General features: G+C 33.6%; 1 long non-coding RNA gene across 1 annotated transcript; it reads right to left on the bottom strand.

Moving 5' to 3' along the window:
• Nucleotides 1–53: 53 nt before the first annotated feature.
• On the bottom strand, nt 54–26740 carry LOC130223139 (uncharacterized). The gene is made up of 8 exons (XR_008836583.1): nt 26668–26740; nt 24757–24835; nt 22900–22942; nt 9718–9810; nt 8026–8105; nt 3735–3777; nt 1955–2151; nt 54–391 (listed from the first exon to the last, which is right to left on the bottom strand). It is a non-coding gene; the product is annotated as an uncharacterized LOC130223139 (long non-coding RNA).
• Nucleotides 26741–27680: the final 940 nt, after the last annotated feature.

Here is a 27680-nt window from a genome sequence, read left to right as displayed (position 1 = left end):
ATCCACAACCTTAACACTTCTTTATTTATTTTATTTCCATTTTTTTCCTTAAATTGTGCTGTAAGCAGGGCAGTTATTTCAATCATTGCATGCTGGACATTTATTAATGCCTGTAATACAACTGAATTTAGAAACTGCTTATAAACAAGTTTTAAAAATGACATATTCACACTCATCCAAAGCAAACACACCAATCAAAAACATGCACACATGTCTGTCTAGACCTCTGTCTAGTGTTAGCATGTAAAGTCTCATCACTGTAACATGGAGTTCACATTCCTCTTGTGTTCATAAAGAGAGCTGCACTGACTGCTTGGTTGGAGAGGTGATTTCAGCTGTCCTGCAGGAGGTCAAATGTTCCACTGGAAATCACTTGATGCTTGTCTTCTTCCTTTAACAAAAGACAAATCACATTAATTTTAATGCACTTTTAAAGATTTTTTAGACCTATAATTCAGAGAAATAAAATAAAACGACCCTTTACTGTAAAATTTGTGGATATATATAAATTACATTTAGTTTAGTTTGAAGCTTTATTAATCCTCAATTCATTTTGACATGGCGGTGCTTCACATATAACAATGACACGCTTAACACAATAACATCAAGTACACAAACAAAAAACTGAAAGAAAAAAAATAATGATAAAAAAACTCAACGACAATAATAATTTATATAAAACAATCATTTAAATAATGAATAATAATAAACAATAATCCATTCTTTTTTTCTAATTTCCGCTTTAAGCAGGGCAGTCTACATAATTAGAGATTGTAGGTGCTTTGTGTTTTACATAATTAAGCATGTGTCAAATAATTACAACCCTGAAAAACAATGAACAGAATCCACAACCTTAACACTGTTTTTCATTATTTTTATATAATTTGTGCTTTAAACAGAAGAGTTCATTAAAACTGTTAAAAGTTAAAATCAAATCAAAAGAAAAGGTGAGGTTGAGGTAAAAACTAAACAAATTAACCTCAAAATAAGTGTAAAGATTAGAGAATGCTATGTATAGGTTGTTTTTAGGTATGGGTTATTAAATAGAATGTGTCTGCAACCTTATAAGAAGAAGCATGTTGGACATTTAATAATGATCTTAATACAACAGAATTTAGAGGTATAAGTTAACCCTTTAACTGCCCTGCCAAGAAAAAATATGGATTGCATTTCTCAACTCCTAATGTCGCTAGTTTTGTTTTTTCAACACATCCCATAATTTCTACAATATCAGCCTCCACCAAATGCTTGATATGTCGGTTTATGGTAAAAGTACCAGAATTAATACACCATGAACAATCTGAAAATAGCACTTGCTGCTATTGCACTCCTGGTTGGACCTAAACTGCATTTCGTTGCCTTGTACTTATACATGTGTAATGACAATACACTTGAATTTAATCTAATCTAAAGTTCTGAAAAGGTAAGCTTAAGGTAAAATATATTAAATAAATAAACCTCAGAGTGTGCGTAAACATCAGAGAATGCTCTGTATAGGGTTTATTTATGTATAGGTTATTACAAAGAACGTGTCTGCAACATTATAAGATGTTTTTGGTTATAAACGTATAAAAGAATATTATCTATAAAGCATGTTCTTATTAATATCAATATTGCTAAAATGTCCTTGGCAAAATCTGGGAATGTTGGTTTATGATTACAAATTTTAATGTAGAAATAACCAATACAGAATGTTTAAATATGCTCTCTTTAGGTAATTACTAAAACAAGTTCTTGTAATCTTGTAATTTATGAATAGTTTATGATTAATAATATATAATTAAATTATTTCTAACAGAGATCCTTTCTGCAACATTGTGGCAAGGTTAGATATTGGTTACAAAAATAGAGTTTGGCAAAGTCGTCTCATATTATTCTCCTAAATAATAGTCAAACAGCAGCTATAGATGAATGTGTAGTGTTCGTTTGGGTCTCTTCTGTTTGACTCACTGACCGTTGGTGGTTGTTCTTTAGTGGCAGGAGCAGCATCGTATACAGGATTACTGATGTTTGGACTGGATTCTGATGGGATGACATCTTCACTTTTTCCAAATCTTTTTCACACAGTTGTGATTTATATTTCACAATTCATACTTTTCCCTCAGAATTGCAGGTTTGCATCAAGCAATTTAAGATTGCGAACTCACAAATCTGTAAAAAAGACAGAATTATTATGTAAACTCTTAATTTTGATGAAGAAAATAAGAATAATGATATGCAAACTCTTAATTCTGAAGGGAAAAATAAAATGTGCATGTTTGTTTTTGTTCACTGAGTGCAACATTAATGTGATCCTGCAGTTGGAATTAAATTCAATAAAGCAACATTTGTTAAATGACCTCATGTTTCCCTCTTTTCTTATTGCATGACTTTTGTTGAAATGGATCTACAACACTAACTTTTTTAGTAATCCAGTCTTGGAGACCAACAGAGCTCCATATTTTAATGTGAAGAGCAGAGCTTTCCAAAACTTTGAATCAATTGAACTGAACTGAATTGAACTGAATTTAATTGAACTTAACTGAACGCTCTACACACCTCAAGCTCTGACACCTACTGGTAAAAGTGTGGTAAATACAAATAAGAACACAGTCAAAGCTTGACTACTGATATAGCATCAGCATTTCTTGTTGCAATTAATTGCTGAAGCTTTCATGATGGTTTACGGTATTACGGTACCCGAAATTGGCTGAAAAAAATTACTTTAGCAGATATAATAACAAATAAATACTTGGTTGTTTTGTTTTGCTGTATATACATAATTAGAATAAATAAATAATTAAAACAAATCAAACTGCTCAAGTACAATAGGTAACACTTTACAATAAAGTCTCATTAGTAAGCATCAATTAATGGAGTGAAAAAGTGAAAATTACAATCAAGTGAGAAATAGTCAAAGTTTTATGTTAAACTTAATAAAAATAATTGCATCAGTTATTAACTCCATTAAAATGACCAATGCTTTAATGAGTTGTTAGACATTAACAAAAACATTAAGATCACCTAATCCCTCTACTGCAGGTGTCAGAAGCTCTGTGGTGCAGTGGATAATCACTTGTCTTCAAGTCTGAATGCTTTGGTTTGAATCTCACACGTGAACAACTTCTGTGTTAAATAAATCAAAGCTCTCCATAAATCCATGGCTAAAGCACCAAACAATACAACTGAATGGATTGCTCAGTTGATAGAGTGCTGGACTTTCATCAGGGAGACCAGAGTTTGAATCCCACAGTTGGTTAGTTTGAATGATAAGTAGAACAAAAGCATAAATAAAAGCTTGTTCAGAGGCTCGGTGGGTGAAGCACATTGCTCTCATCAGTGAGACCTGGGTTCAAACCCCACACAAAGTTTACCTGCTTTATTGAGAAATTAAATGGTTAAATATAAGTTCCGGCACACCATTAGGTATGTGACTGTGGCTCAGTGGTAGAGCATTGCCTCAAGGGTTAAGAGGTCGCTGGTTCAATCCCAGCCAGATCACTGCGATATGTGTGAGTGTCGGAGTGAATGAAGGGGGAGGATGGAGCGTTCCTCCCCTGACTTTCGGGGCCATGTACAGCAGGGGTTATGCTGCTTTTTACTAAAAAAATAAATTAGCTCTATAAAAAAGGGGTCCGCGTCCCTTCTCTCCCCGTTTCGGTTACCATCACTTCCTTTCTGGAGGGGTTGACCCTCCAGAAAGGAAGTGATGGTAACCGATAGGACAAAACACAAAAATAAGAGTGAGGTCTTACCTGTCCGCAGCAAACGTCCGTCCACATGTCCAGACCTCTGCTTCTGTAGAGGAAACGCATCAATGACAACATTACTCCACATTGTAAATGTAAGAATTACATAATAAAGAAACACCCCAGGATCATTTATTTGTCTAATTGTTTATAGCATGTGATTAATTTACATATTTAAATGTTAAAGGCAGTCAAATTTTTGGAAACATAATGGATGGGTTGCACCAAAAGAGTTAACTTAAAGGGACAGCGCACCAAAAACTAACAATGATGTCATCGTTTACTTTACTGTTGTTTCTTCACTCTGTTGCACATAAAAAAAAATATTTTGAAGAAAGCTGGTTACCTGGAACCATTGAGGATTTGTTTTTGTTTTTTTACTATGGAAGAATGGTTACAAGTTTCCAGCTTTATTAAAAATATTTTCTTTCTTTTGTGTTCAACTTAGGTTTGGACACTAGAGGGAGTAAATAGTGAGTTAATTTTCAGTTTTGGGTGAACTTACTCTTCAAGCAAAGTTTAGAGCTACTAAAGAATTTGTTAGTTTACTTGCAAATAAATGTTAAAACTCTGTTTAACAAATCTATGATTAAAACATTAACCTGTGGTTAAAGCTTTTACCTTTAATATGTTGCATATATATATATTGTAGATGTATGTTACTTAAATGTGGTCACATCTTTTATATAGTGTAATATTCTTTATTTAATTGGCATGACAGATCGTACTGATCGTAATGACACCACCAACACCATATATATATATATATATATATATATATATATATATATATATATATATATATATATATATATATATATATATATATATATATATATATATATAAATAATTAGCCCTCCTTTGAAATTTTAATTCTTTAAAAAATATTTTCCAAGTGCTGTATTTAACTAGTTATTAAGTTAAATTAATTAGACAAGTTGATATACAGCCAATAAGAAAAAAAAAAATCGGAAGGGTGCTAATAATATTGACCCTAAAGTTTGTAAAGGAAAAAACATATGATATTTTTATAACAGTTCTTTCCCAACCAAAATAAAAAAGATTTTCTCCAGAAGACGAAGTATAGGAAATACAGAGAAATACCCTTGCTGTTAGATATTACTTAAGAAACATGTAAAGAAGAATAAAAACAAACATAATATTTTGGTCCTCAACTATATATATATATATATATATATATATATATATATATATATATATATATATATATACACACAGTTGAAGTCAGAATTGAGAACAAGTCTTATTTGTTTTATTTCAGCTAGAATAAAAGCAGTTTTTAATTTTTTAAAAACCATTTTAGGTGAAATTTATTAGCCCCTTTAAGCTTTATATTTTTCGATAGTCTACAGAACAAACCATTGTTATACAATAACTTGCCTAATTACCCTAACCTGCCAAGTTAAACTAATTAGTTAAATGTCACTTTAAACTGTATAGATGTGTCTTATTAAATATCTAGTAAAATATTATTTACTGTCATCATGGCAAAGATAAAATAAATCAGTTATTAGAAATAAGTTATTAAAACTATTATGTTTAGAAATGTGTTGAACACATCTCTCCATTAAACAGAAATTGGGGAAAAAATAAACAGAGGGGCTAATAATTCAGGGGGTTTAATAATTCTGACTTCAACTGTATATAAATATACACACACATATATAAAAATAAATAAATAAATAAATAAAAAAATTAAAAAAAAAAAATATATATATATACAGTTGAAGTCAGAATTATTAAACCCCTTGAATTAAGAGGCTAGGAGGCTGTATTTACAACAGTTGATATTGCTCTTCTTACCATTAATTAAATAAATTCTAAATTCATTTTAAATAGTTGCTTTTCTGTATTTCGATTTGACTATAAAATTCATTTTTTGACAAAATTAAAAATCTGAGTGAATCCAAATGAGTAACAATTATATAATTAATCCAGGTTTACTGTAAAATTAAACTTAAAATATCAAGCTGCTGTTGAGTTAAGCTGCTAATTACAAGCATTAAAGTTTATATTAGATAAATTTTAGATAAACCAAGCTTAAATCCTATAGGTGCAGCCCACCATTCACAGTCTCTTCAGCTGACAAAGGCTACAGTTATTTGATCAAAATGACTTTGATTAGAACAATTTGCTCTGTTCATAGATTTAAAATTTAAAAATGCATTTCAAGTAATTCAGTCTTCAGTGTCAGAAATCATTCTAATATGTTGATTTGCTAGTTAAGAAATATTTCAATTCAATGTTATCTGTATAATGTTTTTCACAGTAATTATCATTCCAAAACAGGTTGACAAACTCACAATCAGGTGTTAAATGAGTACACGCCTCGCGTTCAATTTAATATTTTCTATAGGATGATATACAATAATATATTTGTGTAGATTAGTGCGTACCAAAGCCAAAACTAGGGCTAATTTAACAAAATAACTTAGAATCACAGTCAATAAACAGTACACACAATTAATATGCTATAGTTAAAATGATAAACCAAGTTTTAATCAAAAGGAAAAATAAACCGAAACGTAAAATATAGTTAAACATTTTTTTACTTAAAATAAAACATAAAATAAGTTTTGTTGATATTTTGTCTTATGGTTTTGGCAACACTTCATTTGTATTTACAGTTGAAGTCAGAATTATTAGCCCCCTTAAATTTTTTTTCTTTTTTAAATATTTCCCAAAAGATGTTTAACAGAGCAAGGAAATTTTCACAGTGTGTCTGATTATATTTTTTCTTCTGGAGAAAGTCTTATTTGTTTTATTTCAGCTAGGATAGAAGCAGTTTTAAAAACCATTTTAGGTGAAAATGATTAGCCCCTTTAAGCTATATATTTTTTTGATAGTCTACAGAACAAACCATCATTTTACAATAACATGCTTAAATACCCTAACCTGCCTAGTTAAACTAATTAGTTAAGTCTTTAAATGTCACTTTAAGCTGTATAGAAGTGTCTTGAAAAATATCTAGTCAAATATTTACTGTCATTATGGCAAAAATAAAATAAATCAGTTATTAGAAATTTGTTATTAAAACTAACATGTTTAGAAATGTGATGAAAAAATCTCTTCGTTAAACAGAAATTGAGGAAAAAAATAAACAGAGGGGCTAGTAATTCAGGGAGGGCTAATAAATCTGACTTCAACTGTAAATGTATTATCTTTCCATTGCTTATGAGGTTCAGTGACCAAACTCTTATTTTAATGGATATAACTATTTAATACAACCATTGTTGTAAATGCAGCAGAATTTATTTTATAATATATATTCACTGGGAAATGTATAAAAATAGTCATTTTCAAAAGGAAGTGTACTCATTTATGCGGTGCACTGTATATCAGCCTGCAGTTATACATTATATAGTGTACATTGCACAGCATATTTCTGAAGAATATTATTGGTTAAAACATTGATTTATATTTTGTGGAAACTGATATATTTTGTGATATGTATCAATATATTTTATGTATTTCTTTTTTTTATTTATTACTTATTATTTGAATTACTTACCAATATGTAAATTTAATGATAAAAATATATAAAATCTATTAATTATATAGTTATTTTAAGTTTTTTTTAAATAAAAATATAAATCTATAAATAATATATAAAAAAAATTTTCATTAAAATTAAAATATTTTCATTTAATTTAATTTAATATTAGAATTTTTTTTTATCAACTAGCCCTGAACAGTACAAAATGTATCACAGTTTCCATGAGAATATGAATCAGATAAATCAGATAATAAAAATATTATGTTGAAAGTTGCAATGGTGGTTCATTCCGCTGTGGCGACCCCAGATTAATAAAGGGACGAAGCCGAAAAGAAAATTACTGAATGAATGAATGACAATTGCAATAGTATCTGGCTGCAGACTTGCACATGCACACTGAGTCATGCCCTCTCTCAGTCACGTGCACTAAATAAGGCTAGTGACTTCATATTAAAAGCATGCATGTCTGAGGGTCAGACCTTTCTCGAAAAACCACAAATTGAATGACATGAATAAATTACATTTAATATTACAGTTACCCTTAGTTTTAGAACAAACTGTTATTTTAAATCAAAACAAAATTTTATAATATTACTTATAAAATAACTGATCTAATAAATGCAGCCTTGGTGAGCAGAAGAGACTTCTTTCAAAAACAAATCTAAATGTTTCTTTAACTTTTCTTGACCAATATTGTATACTTCCTGGATAAAGATGTAAAAATACTTGTGGTAAATATTTAATACAATATAAATAATAATTAATAATAAATAACTTACCGGTGTGTCTAAAAAACCAGAAGGCCAGGAAGTCGAAGGTGAAGACTCTGATATTAACGCTGATTTAGAAAATCTCAAATCTACAAAGAACAAACAAACAAAAAAAACACATCATGAGCAAATGCTACGCAACAAAAACAGAGACAATGTTATTATTATGCAAATTTTTATTATTATTATTATTAGCAAATTAATGTCAAGCAGATGTGGAGGGATTATTTCACAGAAATTGCTGCATTGTTAAAATAATTGATTAGATGTGTTTAGTAAAGCTTACAGACATGAGGCTCATTTTGTCAGTAAATAGAAAGTTATATATTTATATGGCTATGCAATATGACACTATTTATTATATGGACAAAATGAAAAGTCTTTCATTTCATTTTATGCTCTATCGTTTATGTCGTGGTGTCGCAAAAAGCATGGTTAATGATAATGATAATTCTTTTTTATAATTGATATGCAATCTTAATTGAGTGCAATATTATACATTATTACAGGGATGCAGACAGAAACATGAATAACAGCATCATGAGAAAGTTGCAATATCGACAGTACAATGTTTACATTTTTATTTTTATGTAGCGATTTTTATTTTGGACCTGTCATCATTAGTTTTTTAAACATGTTTTATATTTTAATATTATATTTCTACATTTTTACTCAAACATTGGCTCTGAAGTTCTAAATAAAGTAAGAAAAATAAATTCTGGTTATATACTTTTAATGTGAAAAATAAATAAATACATAAATAGTCATTTACATTAATCGAACTTATAGAAATGGTACAATAATATGATATATGGATTCATTTATAAGGGGTTGCGACAGCGGAATGAAGCGTCGTTTTCATATTGTTATTAATACATTTATACAACTACTATGTTCCTTTATGTTTATTGTTTGCTTTTTTGTTAATTTTAATATCAGTATTTCCTTGTTTTATATCTAATATGCACTACTCATATAAGTGTTTAAATATATATATATATATATATATATATATATATATATATATATATATATATATATATATATATATATATGTGTGTGTGTGTGTGTGTGTGTATGTGTGTATCTTTTGTTCCCTTTCTCTGCGTTGCTATTGGTTCTACTGTTTTAGTAAGCCCCGCCCCTTATGTACAACAACCAATGCGTTGTGAGATGAGTTACAGATGTCCACCCTTATTGGTCAGATTCAACAGTCAATCAAATTGTTTGACAGCACATAAACACTCATAACATCATGTTTATTTAAACAACGAAACGGATTGAACTATTGTCCTTGGTGTGCTTTATACTGTAGACGGACGTGAACAATGACAATAACTTGCAAACAAAACAACTTGCAAACACAAACAGCAGCTTATTATTTTAATCATTTCAGTATGCTAGTGATTTACAAAGCTTTATGAATTTTTTGGAGGTCACATTTCTTTAGTCATGGCTACTGTGTGTTTAGTTTGTAGATTCTGTGAAACAGATGTTGTCATGTTCACAGGAAGCCTTTTGTAAACATTTACAGAAACTCAAAGTGAGAAGCCATTGTTATTACACACATTTTACACAACAACGTCGCCATATTTTATTACCTTATTTATTAACTATATAGCCTCTAAATGAATACGGGTGTTTAGTAAACATATTGTGTGTAAATAAAGCAAATGGGTTTGTTTTCATTCAGTGACTCACGTGTATATGAAGTGGGCGTCATCTGTATTCCTCTTCTGATGTTCGGGAGCTGTAGGTTGTCGGTCTGAGTGAACGTGAACGCGCTTCTGCCACCTAGTGGAGGGGAAGAAAAATACAGCACGAGTCGTTTTAACTAATAAACCTGGCCACTAAATCTTAATTTCAAACTTAAGCAGTCTATATGTACAAAGTAAAAGATGTGTAACTCAACAAAATTAAAATAAAGGAAGAAAAAATAAGTATATAAATCAGAAAATGTGTATATAAAACGCCCTCTTGTGGATCATGAGCAAAATAACAATTTATTCATTAAATGGCGACCTCATGGAGGCAAGTAGTCGCAGGTGTGAGGTCTGCTGATCTCCCATTTTGTAAGCTTACCAACCAGCAAAACGTGGTTTTCTACCAGTTTTGGTAAATGTATAGGATTAGTTTTCAACTGAGTGGGTAAGAAAACTATAATAGGTTGTGTTGAACTGAAATGCACATGCTCAAAGTGCAAACACACGCAAAAAACATACGATCTTCTTGTATGTGTTTTGTGTTTGCTTATTTGTTTGTTTCAGGTAGCCTATATGTTTAATTATGTTGGTTATATGTTTATGATATTCGTATATGTTCATATTTAAATGTTTATCAGTTTTTGTATTTGTGCATCATGTTGTGTTTGTGTTTTATGCAGCATACAGAGATTTCTATCAAACCTTGTAGAAGTTTGATGTCTAGCACCAATAAACTAATGACTGAAATAAACCTTTTAAAGTGCATATACTAGTGTTTTGAACAAAGGATCGTGCTCGGTTGAACCAGTTTTTGTTTGGCGCCTCCCTCTTGCCCCATTAATGTAAGTATCTTTCTTTTTTTGGACATTTGTGTGTGTGGTGGATTCATAAGGAAATTATTGTAAAATAATCATCATGACAGTTAATATAAGTAAATTGTTAATGTCTTTCAGAAATAGCTTCCATGTCTACCTTGAGATGAAGCTGTGGAGAGAAAAGATGAATGAGGTAAGTGTCTATTTATATATTTTTATTAGCTTTAATGAGGTTAGACAGAAATTGGGGGAAATATTAAAGAATTAAAAGGAAGTAAAATAAATCTGCAAATGAGCGCCCTCTTGTGGGTTACACGAAATAACAATTTGTTCATTAATGGAGGCAAGTGGTCGCAGGTGTGAGGTCTGCTAATCATTTTGTAAGGCTGTCGACCAGCAAAATGTAGTTTGCTACCAGTTTTGGTGAATGAATGAGTAGTTTTTCAACTAATGGGGTAAGAACTGTAAAATGCTGTGTTGAACTGAAATGCATTTGCTCAAAGACAAAAAAAAGATACGGTCTTGTATGTCTGTTTTTTTTTTTTTTTTGTGTATGCTTATTAATATACGTTAGGTAGCCTATCTGGTTGTTATTGGGCATGCTTTTTTATGTGCATGAGTTTGTTTTTATTTATTTGTTAATGTGCAATGTATGTTTAATGCTTTCATGTAGTTTGGAAAGTTCATGCAACATTTACAGAGATTTTATCAAACCTTGTAGAAGTTTGATAATGGCTTTTTTTTTAAAATGACTGAAACCTTTAAGATGTATCTAATAGTGTTTTGAATAAAGAACATGCTCAAGGTTGAATTATTATTATTTTTTTTTCCTTGGACATTTGTGTGTGGTGGATTCATAAGAAAATTAATCATGACAGTTAATGCAAGTAAATTGTTAATGTTTCTCAGTTATAGCTTCCATGTTTACTGAGATGAAACTATGGAGAGAGAATAAGTGAATCAGGTAAGTGTTTATATAGTTAAGTGTATTTTATATATTTTTTGTTATTACTGTTTATAAAGTTAAACAGAAATTGGCGTAAAACATTAAAGAATTAATTTAACAGGAGGAAGTAAAATGTAAATTGTGTAAGTAAAATAAATCTGTAAATGAGCGCCCTCATGTGGATAATGAGCAAAATTGTCATTTGTTAATTTAATTAATGGAGGCAAATAGTTGCAGGTGTGAGGTCTGCTAATCATTTTGTAAGGCTGTCGACCAGCAAAACGTTCTACCAGTCTTAGTGAATGTATAAGGTTAGTTTTCAACTGATTGGCTAAGAACTTAAATGCGGTGTTGAACTGAAATGCACATGCTCAAAGTGTAAAGACAAAGATGCGATCTTGTGTGTCTGTTTTGTGCATGCTTAATTTAGGTAGCCTATGGGGTTGTTATATTGGGTATGTTTTCTGTTCATTTCTTTATTAATGTGCATCGTATGTTTAATGCGATTTATGAATTCTTGCAACATTTTACTGAGATTTGTAAAATCTTGTAGAAGTATCTTAACTAATGACTGAAACCTTTTAAAGTGTTTTCAGTTGTTTTGAACAAAGGAACATGCTCGAGGTTGAATCATTTAGCGCCTCCGTGTGGACCAATTATGGAAGTAACTTGGCTTTTTTTTTTTTTTTTTTTTGTGTGGTGGATTTAAGGAAATTAATCTTAAGTATAATCACAACCTTTATTAAACCTTGTTAGAGATGTCTCTGATAGCTTCCATGTTAACCCTGAGATGAAATTGTGGAGCGGGATGAGTGAGGTATTGATTTTATGTGGGTTAATTTTTTTTATAAAGTTAAAATATTAAAGAATTAATTTAACAGGAGAATTTAACTGATGGGATAAACCATAAACTGCTGTGCTGAACTTAAAAGGACATGCTCAAAGTGCAAACATGCAAAACTACATGATCTTATTGCAAGTGTCTGTGTTGTGTCTGCTTAATATATTTTAGATACCCAATATAACAAACATGTAGGCTATGTATATTATATTCTGTTATTTATTTTTCATTTATTACTTTTGTGCATCAGATTTTAATGTGCAGTTTAATTGATGCTTTGTTTGTTTGAAAGCGCATGCAACGTTTACAGAGATTTCTATCAAACCTTGTAGAAGTATTTCTATAGTCTATAAACAAATGAAACTTTTATAGTGTATCTAATACAGTTTTGAACATCAAGGAACATGCTCGAAGTTGAATCAACATTTGGTTTGCGCCCCTGTGTGAACCATTAATGTAAGTATCTTCTTGGATTTATTTGTGTTGGATTTATAAGGAAAATATTTCTAGAATAACCATTATCATGGTGGTTAAACGTGTCAGTTTTCAGGTTTCCCTCGATGTAATTGTGGAAATGAATGAATGACTGAGGTAAGTGTCTCCATAAAGTTCTATTAACTAAGTCTATTTTATGTGACTCCTGAATGATTAAGAACTTTTAGGGCATAATTGGTGAGTATCAGAAGGACTTAATCTCACACACTCCCTAATCTGGCATTTTATGGTCTGGATTTATGCTATAGAGACCCTAATATGCAAGTATTTTCCAGTCCTTTCTCATGTGTACCATACTCTGTCTCAAACTCTGCTAGAGGGCTGCAGCTCTGCACAGTTTGGCTCCAGCCCTAATCAAACACCTAATCAAGGTGTTCAAGACCACCCTTGATTAGTTGGGTCAGCTGTGTTAGAATAGAGTTGGAGCAAAACTGTGCAGAGCTGCAGCCCTCCAGGGATTAAGACATGATTTATACAGTTCTGGTCATGTTTTAGACCAGAGGTGTCCAAACTCTGTCCTGGAGGGCCGGTGTCCTGCTAAGTTTACTTCCAACCCATATCAGACACAACTGGGCTAGCTAATAAGCTCTTAATTGGCTTTCTAGAAACATTTCATGCAGGTGTGTTGAGACAAGTTGGAGTTAAAATCTGCAGGACACCGGCCCTCCAGGATTGCGTTTGGACACCCATTTTAGATATTTCACCTCTGTCTGTAAAGGCTCTGATTAGTTATCCCTAGAATGCCAGCGTTTTGTGATGCCTTTTTTTTTTTTTTTCCATCTTTGACTTTTTCTATCTGTATTTGAAGGGCAGCTCATCCCCCAGAGACGTCTTTCTCCCACAATGCCCTGAGATCTGTGTGAAATTCTCTGCTGCTCTATCAGTGTGGGCCTGTGTGCTTTCATTTTCTCACAGTCCCGATCCTGGTACTGTTGCACGCCAAACTACATTTTGTGTAACTCTCAGACTCGCAAGCAACTGAGCAAACATTCAGCTGTGGAAAAATGAGCCGACTAAGTCATTTTTTCCCCTCAAATAAATTATTATTATTTTTTTAAATATTAGATGTTGAGGTCAATTATTAGCCCTCTTGTTAAATGTTAATTTCCCAAGTGCTTTTTTTTTTTTTTTTTTTTTTTTTTTTCAACATTTCTGAACATAATGACTAATTTCTAATAACTAGTCTTTGCCATGAGTACAAAATATTTAACTAGTTTGTTTCTAAGATGCTAGTATTGAGCTTCAAGTGCAAATTTATACCTTAACAGTAAATGGGTAGATTGCTGGAAAAGTGGTTTATTCTGTAATTTATTGAGAACAAAAAAAGAATCTTAAGGAAGCTAATAAATAATAATTTATGTATATATTATTTATTTTAACTAAAATAAGACTAAGGAAAAAAACAATATTGTAAACCCTTCCTTGCTCCATTATTTGGAAATATTCGAAACAATAGAAATTTCACAGGGGAAACATTTTGTGCTCAACTTTGTATATATATTCACAGTTAAACATGTGCACAAATATATTTTACACTACAGAATTGATCCCACGCAGGTTGCAGCTCTGCACGGTTTAGTTCTAACCCTAATTCAACTGATTCAAACCTGCTCAAACTGAGTCCTTCAGGCTTGTTTGAGACCTACTGGTAGGTGTTTTGAAGCAAGGTTGAAACTAAAATGTGCAGGGCATGAGTTTGACACCCATGGTTTAATAGATCTTAGGTCTCAAACTCTATTCAGCTCTGCACAGTTTTGCTTCAACCCTAATCAAACATAGCTGATGTAACTAATCAAGGTGTTCAAGACTGCTAGAAACCATTAGAGAGGTGTGAATCGGAGCTATTTGCAGAAGCACCACCCTCCAGGAATTGAGTTTGAAACTTGGAATTGATATAAAATCCCAAACACTAACCCCTAAATTTCAACTAAGTATATTAAAATAATTGTTGAAGCTGTTTCCACTTTTTTTTTTTTTTTTTTTTTTTTAAAAAGTGACGTTAAAGATGGATATCCAACCTGACTAAAACGAGACTTTTGTCAGAAATTAAGTTTACTAAATTAACCCAGTTGTTTAATTTCAAACTATTAAATCCTTAACTTTGAAATCAACTTTATGTATTTTACAAAGAGAATTTTGATTGAAAATGTCATTTACTATTTAAATGTTGTAAAATATAATTGTTACTTGCATGTGAAAATATTTTAAAGGGATGGTTCACCTAAAAATGAAATTTAACTTTCACACATACTTTGCCTTGTTGCAAGCTTATTTGAGTTTAAACAAAATGTTTAAAACAACAAGCTGAAAATCTGTGGTCATTGACTTCTAAAGTATGTTTTTTTCCTAACAGTTTTTTTTTTGTGTGTGTAAGATATTTTAATTTATTTATTTAAAATTAAATAAGGTTATTATACCGTCAAACTTGTACCAGTGCATTCATAAAATGTACAGTCATAAAAGGTTGCAAATTTTCATGCATGTGGTTTATAGTTAATTTTTTTTTTTTTTTGTACTCCTTTTAGATACAAGTGTTTTTTTTTTTTTTTTTTTTTTTTTTTGATATATACAAATCCCAAAGGAAGATTTTTTTTTTTTTTTGCCAATTTGTGTTTTCTGGTGGAAAAGTTCTATTTTAACCTTCTGTAGCTAATGGTTACAGTTGGACTCAAGGTTTCAGTCTGGACACCAGGAGGGATTGTTTGTGGTAAGTGTTCCTCTGGTTGTGTGTGTGTATACTTGGATGGCTTACCAAACTTGACCTTGTGCCTTTCCTTTTTAAATAAATTGTAAATCTTGCTGAATCTTCTATGACCGTATGAATGGGATTAAAATGGTTAAGTAACGACTATACAGCAGTCAGGATTTGAACTGGAGCAATCATTCAACAGAGTTGTGCTAAAATTATCATAGAATGTAAGGTTTTTGTTTAATTTTTTTTTTTTTGAGAGCCACTTCAAAACTCATGCGTTATATTCTTTCCTACTCTGTTTTTTATTTATAATATTTTAAAAATAACTTTGAATTCCCACTTCAATCAAACCAATGAATTTCTGCTTGATCTACATTCAATAATTGTATTTCATGTTACAGTAGAGGTTGATTTAACATGGTAAAACAAGAATCTTTTATCTTATTTATATGTGCATGTTCACTGTGTATTTCTTTTTTAAACAATGATGTCTTATGAATTGTGATATATTTATAAAAAAAAAAAAAAAACTTTCAGCACATTGTGGGCTCTTGTTCATTATCGTTTGAGTCAAAGTCACTGTCAACAAATATAATCTGTAAATTTGTTGAATCAAATATTAAGCATTTAAAATAAAATGAGTTTTTCCATTAATTAAAATAACCGGCACAGTGCCCTCTAGTAGACAATACCACAAGAAAGAGGCAATAGCTTCCTCTTGTGGACAACAACTGAATGTGAAAACAGTCTTCTCTGACCCTGAACATGTGTAGCCACTATTCATTTTCATCTAGCAGTACTGTTGAGTCATGTTCTCCCTGTGTTACTGTGGGTTTTTTTCGTGTGCTCCGGTTTCCCCAACAGTTCAAAGACTCGTAGGGGAATTGGGTAAGCTAAATTGTCTGTAGTGTATGTGTGTGAATGAGTGTATGGATGTTTCCCAGTGATGGGTTGTGGCTGGAAGGGCACCTGCTGCGTAAAACATGTGCTGGATAAGTTGACGGTTTATTTCACTCTGGCGACTCCTGATTAATAAAGGGACTAAACGGAAAAAGAAAATGAATAAATTAGTACTGTAGAGCTGCTTCAGCTGTTTTAAATAAAAAAGTAAAGTTTTTAACTAATTAAAAATAACAGGCACAGCGCCCTCTTGTGGAAAATAAGTCAATGTGAAAACACCAGCGCCCTCTTGTGGACAATAAGTGAATATGAAAACAGCTGCCCCCTCTTGTGGACAAAATAACCAGAAAGAGGTAATAGGGTATAGGCCGAGCTAGTGTTTTTTTCCCCATACTGATAAACCTCCAGTGACCTGTTATTGTGAGTTTTTTTTTTCATTTTATACGGTTCCTTTTATAGCATCGATGTTGTAATGTAATTAAAATACAATCAGTTAAACAGACTTTGACATTCATTTAGTCGCTCAAGCGCAAAACGAAACAAAAAGCCGTTTACTTGCCGCACCTGTCAGAATTGGCAGGCTAGCGCAGAAGCTCCATTGAATATACTGGGGTAATATAAATGCTCATATTATAAAGACACGGTGGGGAAAAATGTAATTTAATGCAGTGCTTGTACAATCTGAGACCTACTTTATATCGGATATCACTCAACCAGTGGAGATCGCTGATTTTTAAAGAAAACAGACCGGCGATACACGCACCGATTTTGCATTGGCATACACTTCACCAGAAACGATTAACCCAGGTTACTGGCAAATTAAAATTCCTGATAGCATGCTTCGGCATATACCCTATAGAGCATATGCAGTAGGACTTTTAATTTTGCAGTATCCTGGGTCAAACACTTCCGGTTAACTGTATGCCGTTACAAAATCAATGCGTTTAAGGTCTGTTTTCTTTAAAAATCAACTTACCTGATTGATATATAATATAAAGTGGGCCTCGGATTGTACAAGAAGCACTGCATTAAATAAAATTTACCAACACCTTGTCTTTAAAATATGAACATTTATTTTACTTCAGTATTTTCAATAGAGTTTTTGCGCTCGCCTGCTGATCCTGACGAGCGTATGAATATAAAATGGCTTTTTATCTTGTTTTAAGCTTGAACAGCTCAATGAAATCTGAAATCTATTTAATTGATTGTATTTAAATTAAATTACAGCATCAATTCTGTAAAAGGAGCCGTTCAAAATTGAAAATGGTCACATTAACCGTTCATCCGAAGTTTATCAGTATAGGAAGAAACACTAGCTGTGCATTTACCCTATAGCTCTCTCTTACGAACAAAACAGCAGCGCTCTCTTGTGGACAATAAGTGAATGTGAATACAGCAGCTCCCTCTTGTGGACAATAAGTGAATGTGAATACAGCAGCGCTCTCTTGTGGACAATAAGTGAATGTGAATACAGCAGCTCCCTCTTGTGGACATAAGTGAATGTTGAAACAGCAGCTCCCTCTTGTGGACAATAAGTGAATGTTAAAACAGCAGCTCCCTCTTGTGGACAATAAGTGAATGTGAATACAGCAGCTCCCTCTTGTGGACAATAAGTCAATGTGAATACAGCAGCTCCCTCTTGTGGACAATGGGTGAATGTGAATACAGTAGCGCCCTCTTGTGGACAATGGGTGAATGTGATTACAGGAGCTCCCTCTTGTGGACAATAAGTGAATGTAAAAACAGCAGCTCCCTCTTGTGGACAATAAGTGAATGTGAAAACAACAGCTCCCTCTTGTGGACAATAAGTAAATATTAAAACAGTAGCTCCCTCTTCTGGACAATAAGTGAATGTGAAAACAGCAGCTCCCTCTTGTGGACAATAAGTGAATGTGAAAACAACAGCTCCCCCTTCTGGACAATAAGTGAATGTGAATACAGCAGCTCCCTCTTCTGGACAATAAGTGAATGTGAATACAACAGCTCCCTCTTGTGGACAATAAGTGAATGTTTAACAGCAGCTCCCTCTTGTGGACAATAAGTGAATGTGAATACAGCAGCTCCCTCTTGTGGACAATAAGTGAATGTGAATACAGCAGCTCCCTCTTGTGGACAATAAGTGAATGTGAATACAGCAGCTCCCTACTGTGGACAATAAGTGAATGTAAAAACAGCAGCTCCCTCTTGTGGACAATAAGTGAATGTTTAACAGTAGCTCCCTCTTGTGGACAATAAGTGAATGTGAATACAGCAGCTCCCTCTTGTGGACAATAAGTGAATGAGAAAACAGCAGCTCCCTCTTGTGGACAATAAGTGAATGTGAATACAGCAGCTCCCTCTTGTGGACAATAAGTGAATGAGAAAACAGCAGCGCCCTCTTGTGGACAATAAGTGAATGTTAAAACAGCAGCTCCCTCTTGTGGACAATAAGTGAATTTGAAAACAGCAGCTCCCTCTTGTGGACAATAAGTGAATGTGAATACAGCAGCTCCCTCTTGTGGACAATAAGTGAATTTGAAAACAGCAGCTCCCTCTTGTGGACAATAAGTGAATGTGAATACAGCAGCTCCCTCTTGTGGAAAATAGGTGAATGAGAAAACAGCAGCTCCCTCTTGTGGACAATAAATGAATGTGAATACAGCAGCTCCCTCTTGTGGACAATAAGTGAATGAGAAAACAGCAGCTCCCTCTTGTGGACAATAAGTGAATGTGAATACAGCAGCTCCCTCTTGTGGACAATAAGTGAATGAGAAAACAGCAGCGCCCTCTTGTGGACAATAAGTGAATGTTAAAACAGCAGCTCCCTCTTGTGGACAATAAGTGAATTTGAAAACAGCAGCTCCCTCTTGTGGACAATAAGTGAATGTGAAAACAGCAGCTCCCTCTTGTGGACAATAAGTGAATGTGAATACAGCAGCTCCCTCTTGTGGAAAATAGGTGAATGAGAAAACAGCAGCTCCCTCTTGTGGACAATAAATGAATGTGAATACAGCAGCTCCCTCTTGTAGACAGTAAGTGAATGTGAAAACAGCAGCTCCCTCTTGTGGACAATAAGTGAATGTTAAAACAGCAGCTCCCTCTTGTGGACAATAAGTGAATGTTAAAACAGCAGCTCCCTCTTGTGGACAATAAGTGAATGTGAATACAGCAGCTCCCTCTTGTGGACAATAAGTGAATGTGAATACAGCAGCTCCCTCTTGTGGACAATAAGTGGATGTTGAAACAGCAGCTCCCTCTTGTGGACAATAAGTGAATATGAAAACAGCAGCTCCCTCTTGTGGACAATAAGTGAATGTGAATACAGCAGCTCCCTCTTGTGGACAATAAGTGAATGTTAAAACAGCAGCTCCCTCTTGTGGACAATAAGTGAATGTTAAAACAGCAGCTCCCTCTTGTGGACAATAAGTGAATGTGAAAACAGCAGCTCCCTCTTGTGGACAATAAGTGAATGTTAAAACAGCAGCGCCCTCTTGTGGACAATAAGTGAATGTAAAAACAGCAGCTCCCTCTTGTGGACAATAAGTGAATGTGAAAACAGCAGCTCCCTCTTGTGGACAATAAGTAAATATTAAAACAGTAGCTCCCTCTTCTGGAAAATAAGTGAATGTGAAAACAACAGCTCCCTCTTGTGGACAATAAGTGAATGTTTAACAGCAGCTCCCTCTTGTGGACAATAAGTGAATGTGAATACAGCAGCTCCCTCTTGTGGACAATAAGTGAATGTTAAAACAGCAGCTCCCTCTTGTGGACAATAAGTGAATGTTTAACAGCAGCTCCCTCTTGTGGACAATAAGTGAATGTAAAAACAACAGCTCCCTCTTGTGGACAATAAGTAAATATTAAAACAGTAGCTCCCTCTTCTGGACAATAAGTGAATGTGAAAACAGCAGCTCCCTCTTGTGGACAATAAGTCAATGTGAATACAGCAGCTCCCTCCTGTGGACAATAAGTGAATGTAAAAACAGCAGCTCCCTCTTGTGGACAATAAGTGAATGTTAAAACAGCAGCTCCCTCTTGTGGACAATAAGTGAATTTGAAAACAGCAGCTCCCTCTTGTGGACAATAAGTGAATGTGAATACAGCAGCTCCCTCTTGTGGACAATAAGTGAATGTGAAGACAGCAGCTCCCTCTTGTGGACAATCGGTGAATGTGATTACAGCAGCTCCCTCTTGTGGAAAATAGGTGAATGAGAAAACAGCAGCTCCCTCTTGTGGACAATAAGTGAATGTGAATACAGCAGCTCCCTCTTGTGGACAGTAAGTGAATGTGAAAACAGCAGCTCCCTCTTGTGGACAATAAGTGAATGTTAAAACAGCAGCTCCCTCTTGTGGACAATAAGTGAATGTTAAAACAGCAGCTCCCTCTTGTGGACAATAAGTGAATGTGAATACAGCAGCTCCCTCTTGTGGACAATAAGTGAATGTGAATACAGCAGCTCCCTCTTGTGGACAATAAGTGGATGTTGAAACAGCAGCTCCCTCTTGTGGACAATAAGTGAATATGAAAACAGCAGCTCCCTCTTGTGGACAATAAGTGAATGTGAATACAGCAGCTCCCTCTTGTGGACAATAAGTGAATGTGAATACAGCAGCTCCCTCTTGTGGACAATAAGTGAATGTGAAAACAGCAGCTCCCTCTTGTGGACAATAAGTGAATGTTAAAACAGCAGCTCCCTCTTGTGGACAATAAGTGAATGTTGAAACAGCAGCTCCCTCTTGTGGACAATAAGTGAATGTTAAAACAGCAGCTCCCTCTTGTGGACAATAAGTGAATGCGAAAACAGCAGCTCCCTCTTGTGGACAATAAGTGTATGTGAAAACAGCAGCTCCCTCTTGTGGACATAAGTGAATGTAATAACAGCAGCTCCCTCTTGTGGACAATAAGTGAATGTTAAAACAGCAGCTCCCTCTTGTGGACAATAAGTGAATGTTTAACAGCAGCTCCCTCTTGTGGACAATAAGTGAATGTTAAAACAGCAGCTCCCTCTTGTGGACAATAAGTGAATGTGAAAACAGCAGCTCCCTCTTGTGGACAATAAGTGAATGTGAAAACAGCAGCTCCCTCTTGTGGACAATAAGTGAATGTGAAAACAGCAGCTCCCTCTTGTGGACAATAAGTGAATGTTAAAACAGCAGCTCCCTCTTGTGGACAATAAGTGAATGTGAATACAGCAGCTCCCTCTTGTGGACAATAAATAAATGTTTAACAGCAGCGCCCTCTTGTGGATAATAAGTGAATGTAAAAGCAGCAGCTCCCTCTTGTGGACCATAAGTAAATGTGAAAACAGCCCCGCTTGTGGACAATAAGTGAATGGGAATAAAATTCAACTTATAGCATCGCAAGCTTGGTGGTGTAGTGGATTATCACACGCCTTCAAATCATAAAGCTTTGGTTCGAATACCACGTCCATAGAAGTTTTGTGTTGAATAAAACAATCTATATACTCCTGTTTAAATCTACAATTAACACAAGTGTTTGCATTGCTCAGTGGATAGGGTACTGGGCTGTCATCAGGGAGACCAGAGTTTGAATCTCACAAATGTTGAGTTCCTATGTCAACTAAAACAAAGTACTCAATAAATCCCTGGGCAAAGCACTGAAATATACAACAGGTTCAGTTGCTCAGTAGGTAGAGCGCTGGACTGTCACCAGGCAGACCAGAGTTTGAATCCGATGAATGTTTAGTTCTTAAGTTAAATAAATTGAAGTACTACATAAATATCTGGCCTAAGCACTGAAACATACAATAGGTTCAGTTGCTCAGTAGGTAGAGTGCTGGACTTTCAGTATGGAGACTTGAGTCTCGCAATTGTTTAGTTCTTATGTTTAATTGAAAAAAAACCAGTCAATAAAAGCTTGTTCAAAACATATCTCAGTGTGAGAGACTGTGGCTTGGTGGGTAAAGCACTGTGCTGTCATCAGTGAGACCCAGGTTCAAGCCTCACACAAGCTTTACTGCTTTATTGAGCAGTTGAATGGTTAAATATAAGTTCCAGCTCATTACTAACTGTGTGTGCCAAGGTGGCCCTGTTGGCTGAACACATGTTCTCCACAGTAAAGCCTCTCAGAAAGACTTGGGTTCAAAGCCCAGCTCTGCTCACTTTTGCATTTGGTCCACCAATGGGCAAATAGGTCAAATATAAGTTCCAGCACATCATTAGGTATGTGACTGTGGCTCAGTGGTAGAGCATTGCCTCAAGGGTTAAGAGGTCGCTGGTTCAATCCCAGCCAGATCACTGCGATATGTGTGAGTGTCGGAGTGAATGAAGGGGGAGGATGGAGCGTTCCTCCCCTGACCTACGGGGCCATGTACAGCAGGGGTTATGCTACTTTTTACTAAAAAAATAAATTAGCTCTATAAAAAAGGGGTCCCCGTCCCTTCTCTCCCCGTTTCGGTTACCATCACTTCCTTTCTGGAGGGGTTGACCCTCCAGAAAGGAAGTGATGGTAACCGATAGCACAAAACACAAAAACGAGAGTGAGGTCTTACCTGTCCGCAGCAAACGTCTGTCCACATGTCCAGACCTCTGCTTCTGTAGAGGAAACACATTAATGACAACATTACTCCACATTGTAAATGTAAGAAATAAATAATAAAGAAACACCCCAGGATCACTTATTGCCAAAGTTTTTACAGCATGCAATTAATTTATATATTAAAATCTAAAAGACTACATTAACAGTCAAATGTTTGGAAACATAATGGGTGGGTTGCACCAAAAGGGTTAACTTAAAGGGACAGCGCACCAAAAACTAACAATGATGTCATCGTTTACTCATCCTCCAGTTCTTCCAAAGTTCTTTGCGTTTTCTTATTCTGTTGAACATAAAATACAATATTTTGAAGAAAGCTGGTTACCTGTAACCATTGACTTCAATAGTATTTGGTTTTTACTATGGAAGTCAATGGTTACAGGTTTTTTAGCTTTATTCAAAATATTCTTGGAGACACTAGGGGGAGTAAATAGTGAGTTCATTTTCAGTTTTGGGTGAACTTCAAGCAAAGTTTTAACCTGTGGCTAAAGCTTTTACATGTGATTTCTTGTAATGGTCTGATGTTATTTAAATGTGTAGCATATATATTGTCTACAGAACAAACCCTTGTTATACAATAATTTGCCTAATCATCATAACTTGCCTAATTAACCTAGTTAAATTCTTTAACTAGCACTTTAAGCTTAATGCTAGTATCATGAAATCCAGCTAAATATAATGTGCTGCCATTCTGGCAAAGATCAAATAAATCAGTTATTAGAAATGAGTTATTAAAACTATTATGTTTAGAAATGTGTTGAAAAAACTTTTTTCAGTTAAACAGAAATCGGGGAAAACATATACAGGAGCTAATGTTTATGTTTATATATGTATACAGATACACACAACTTTATTCAAGTGATCATATATAAATTTCATTGCTGGGCTGATGTTAAGAGGTTGTATTTACAACAGTTGATATTGCTCTTCCTACCATTAATTTTAAAAAAATGCTAAATAACCCTAACCCAAAGTATATTTAAAATGGTTGCTTTTCTGTATTTCGATCTGAAAATAACATTCATTATTGATCAAATTAAAAAATCTGAGGGAATCCTAATGAGTAACAATTCTATAATTAATCCAGGTTTACTGTAAATTTAAACCTAAGATCAAGCTGATATTAAGTTAACCTGCTTATTTTTAAAAACAAGATTGAATGTTTAGTGTAGCAGAATTATTAGCTAAACCTTGATTATAGATTTAAGCTTAATCCATGTTGGTGCAGCCGACCATATGAATATGATTCTTATATATGTGGAAACTGTGATATGTACCAGATCAAAACTACAATAAAACATAAATATGTCAAATAAAAATATGTTAAATTGACCAAATTGCTATTGGCATAAATTGTTATTTTAGTTTGTTGTTATATTTTCTTTTTTGTAGTTCATTCCACTGTGGTGACCCCTGATAATCAGGGACTAAGCCGAAGAAAAATTTATAAATGAATGAACTTTTCATCAAACGATCTGGAAAAATCAAACATATCACAGCTTCTACAAAAACATGAAACAGAAATAACATAAAACATTGATAAAACATAAACATTAAGCTAAATGCACTTTTGAAATACATTTAAAAATAATTAACATACAACAGTTAACAATTATTTAAGAGCAAACACTTAAATTGAAACAATATTCCATTACATTAATGTTATTATAATATTTTTGATCAAATACATGCAGCTGTTGTAAGCAGACGAGACTTCTTTTAAAAATGAAATCTTAATGTTTCTTAACTTGAATGATAATGTATGTTTTCTAGATACAGGTGTGAAAATACTTGTGGTAAATGATTAACTTACCAGTCTGCATAAAAAACCAGAAGGCCAGGAAGTCGAGGGCGAAGACTCTGATATAACGCTGAATCAGAGAATCACAAATCTACAAAACAAACAAACACACATTATAGGCAAATGCTACACAACAAAAACCTAGAGGTTGCAAATTAATGTTGAGCACGTGTGGAGGGAATATCTCATAAAAACTGATGCATTGTTAAAATAATTAATTAAATATATTTAGTTTAACTAACAGACATGAGGCTCATTTTTGTCTGCAAACAGAAAGATATTTATATATAGACCATAACCTAAACGCAGTTCTTTGAACCAAAAGAAACTAAAAGAACATTTAGGCCTTTTCAGTGGTGCTTAAAGTGAAAGAAAGTGATTGAAATTTTTGAAACAAGAAAAAAAATGGGGTATAAGCACACAGACTTTTAATTTCAGCCAGCCCCAGGGCTTCGGTGAATTGTCATCCCATACAAAATCGGCATGTTTAAGATCTGATTCCTTTAGCGATCTTCACTGCCCAGCTGAGATACAATATAAAGTGGGTATCAGACCAAACAAGAAGCACTGCATTCACTTATACTTTTCCACGCCATCTCTTTAAAATATGGAAATTCACTTTACCCCAGTATTGTCAATGGAATTTCTGCGCTGATCTCCTGCTAATGGCGGTCTCTTGTCTCTTTTTACGCTTTAACAACCAAATGCATGCTTAAGTCTATTTAACTGATTGTATTTTAATGACGTTACAACATCAATGTGATAAAAGGAACCTTATGAAATTGAAAATAGTGACATAAACTTTTCACCAGAAGTTCATCATTCGCTAAAAAACACTAGCTGTGCATATACGCCATTCAATTTAACTAATATATACAAACTTAAATTCTTTCCTTTAAGAATTTCAGACATTTTTACATGTTTGTATGTAAGAAAGAAATAGAAATGACATATAAATCTTTTTAACTTAAGTCTTTTTTGTTGTATTTTTGAATGTTGTATTTTTAGAAACAGGACCAGTATCATAACAATACTCATAATGTTCACTTTTTAAGAGTAGTATATAGCTTAGTCCAATAATACATATGCACTTCTCAGGTAAAAAAAAAAAAAGAATAATAAAAAAAAAAAAAAAAAAAAAAAAAAAAATATATATATATATATATATATATATATATTTATATATATATATATTATATATATATATATATATATATATATATATATATATATATATATATATATATTATTTTTGGAAATCACTTCTCATCAGAGGCATCCAATCAGACTGAGAGACCTGATAAACACGCCCTTGTTTCTTTTATCCGTGTTGCTATTGGTTCTACGATTTCACTAAGCCCCGCCCTTCCCGTACATGATGTGATGTCCACCCGTATTGGTCAACTTCGACAGTCAATCAAATAGTTTGACAGCACATAAACATTCATAATATCAGTTTTTAATCGCGAGTAAATGTTTATTTACTCTACAAAGAGGGTTTATAGAGGGTATATAAATGTTATTTGAATGATTTATACGGTAGACTGAACAAAATCTACGCATAAACAGCTGCCAAATATCTTAATCATTTCAGTAACGTTGTGAAAGTGACTCACAAAGCAGCATGTTTATCATTTCATTAATGTTTAGGACACATTTATTTTGGAATTGCCACAGTCTGTTGAGTTTGTGCAGTTTGTTATACAGTGCAAATTAGCTTGAAGTGCAGGTGCTGCCATGTTTACACAGAGCCTCTTGTAAACATTTTCAGAAACTCGAAATTACGCACACATTAACGACAATGTCGTCATATTTTATTACCTTATTTAGTGACTATATAATGTCAAAACGAATTCCCGTGTTTATTAAACATGGTGTGTGTAAATAAAGCAAATGACAGTTTGTTTTCATTCTGTGACTCACATGATATGAAGAGGGCGTCTTCTGTATTCCTCTTCTGTTGTTCAGGAGCTGCAGGTTGTCGGTCTGAGTGAACGTGAACGCGCTTCTGCCGCCTAGTGGAGCGGAGGGAAAACGGCACGAATCGGTTTTGTGTTTTAATTTAAAAAATCTTGTTTTTAAATCAATTTTAAACTGAAGCAGACTATTTTCTTTATAAATCTGTACGTGTTAAGGTAAAAATAAATAAATAAATAAAATAATATTTATTAAATCCTTCAATTTAGCGCCCTCTTGTGGATGATGAGTGAAGTCGCGTGTGTGAGGTCTGCAAACCTAACATGTTGTAAGGTAATCGGCCAGTAAAACATCGTGAACTTACTAATTTAGGCAAATGAGTAAAATTAGCTTGACTAACATTAACTGATGGGGTAAAAATAAAAGTTTAACTCAAAGGCACATACTCAAAGACACAAAAACGAGACGATTTTTGATTTGTAGGTATTTTATACATGTATTTCACTTTAAAATTGCATGTTTTAAAACTAGGCTAACACTTTAAAGTCATGCAGGTACATGCTCAAGGTCGAATCAGTGTTTGGTTTGCTCCCCCATGTGGACAAATTATATCTGCAATCTGTATATGAAGTTGTATAGAATACGTAATCGTTAATGAATGTAGTTTACTTTTCTGAAGTGAGACCCTGATGATGACCGTGCACTGATATTAATATGCACTGAGATTTATAACTGCATAAACGTTAAAAAAAACAACTACACGTTCTCCTGCATGCATTATTTAGCCAGTAGATGGCGACAGTTTCCATTCAAAGTTACAAGTGACTGTTTTAAAGAACTACTAACTGCATCTTTTGTTGGAAGATGTGAGCTTACATGACTTTAAAGTGTTAGCCTAGTTTTAAAACATGCAATTTTAAAGTGAAATACATGTATAAAATACCTACAAATCAAAAGCTGTCCTATTTCTTGGAGAATCTCAGCGACTCAAGGCTCTGCAGAGTTGTGACATCTTGGAA

This window comes from Danio aesculapii, chromosome 4 (assembly GCF_903798145.1).
Source record: "Danio aesculapii chromosome 4, fDanAes4.1, whole genome shotgun sequence".
Taxonomy (NCBI): Eukaryota; Metazoa; Chordata; class Actinopteri; order Cypriniformes; family Danionidae; genus Danio; species Danio aesculapii.
This window is presented reverse-complemented; position numbering and strand designations above follow the sequence as displayed.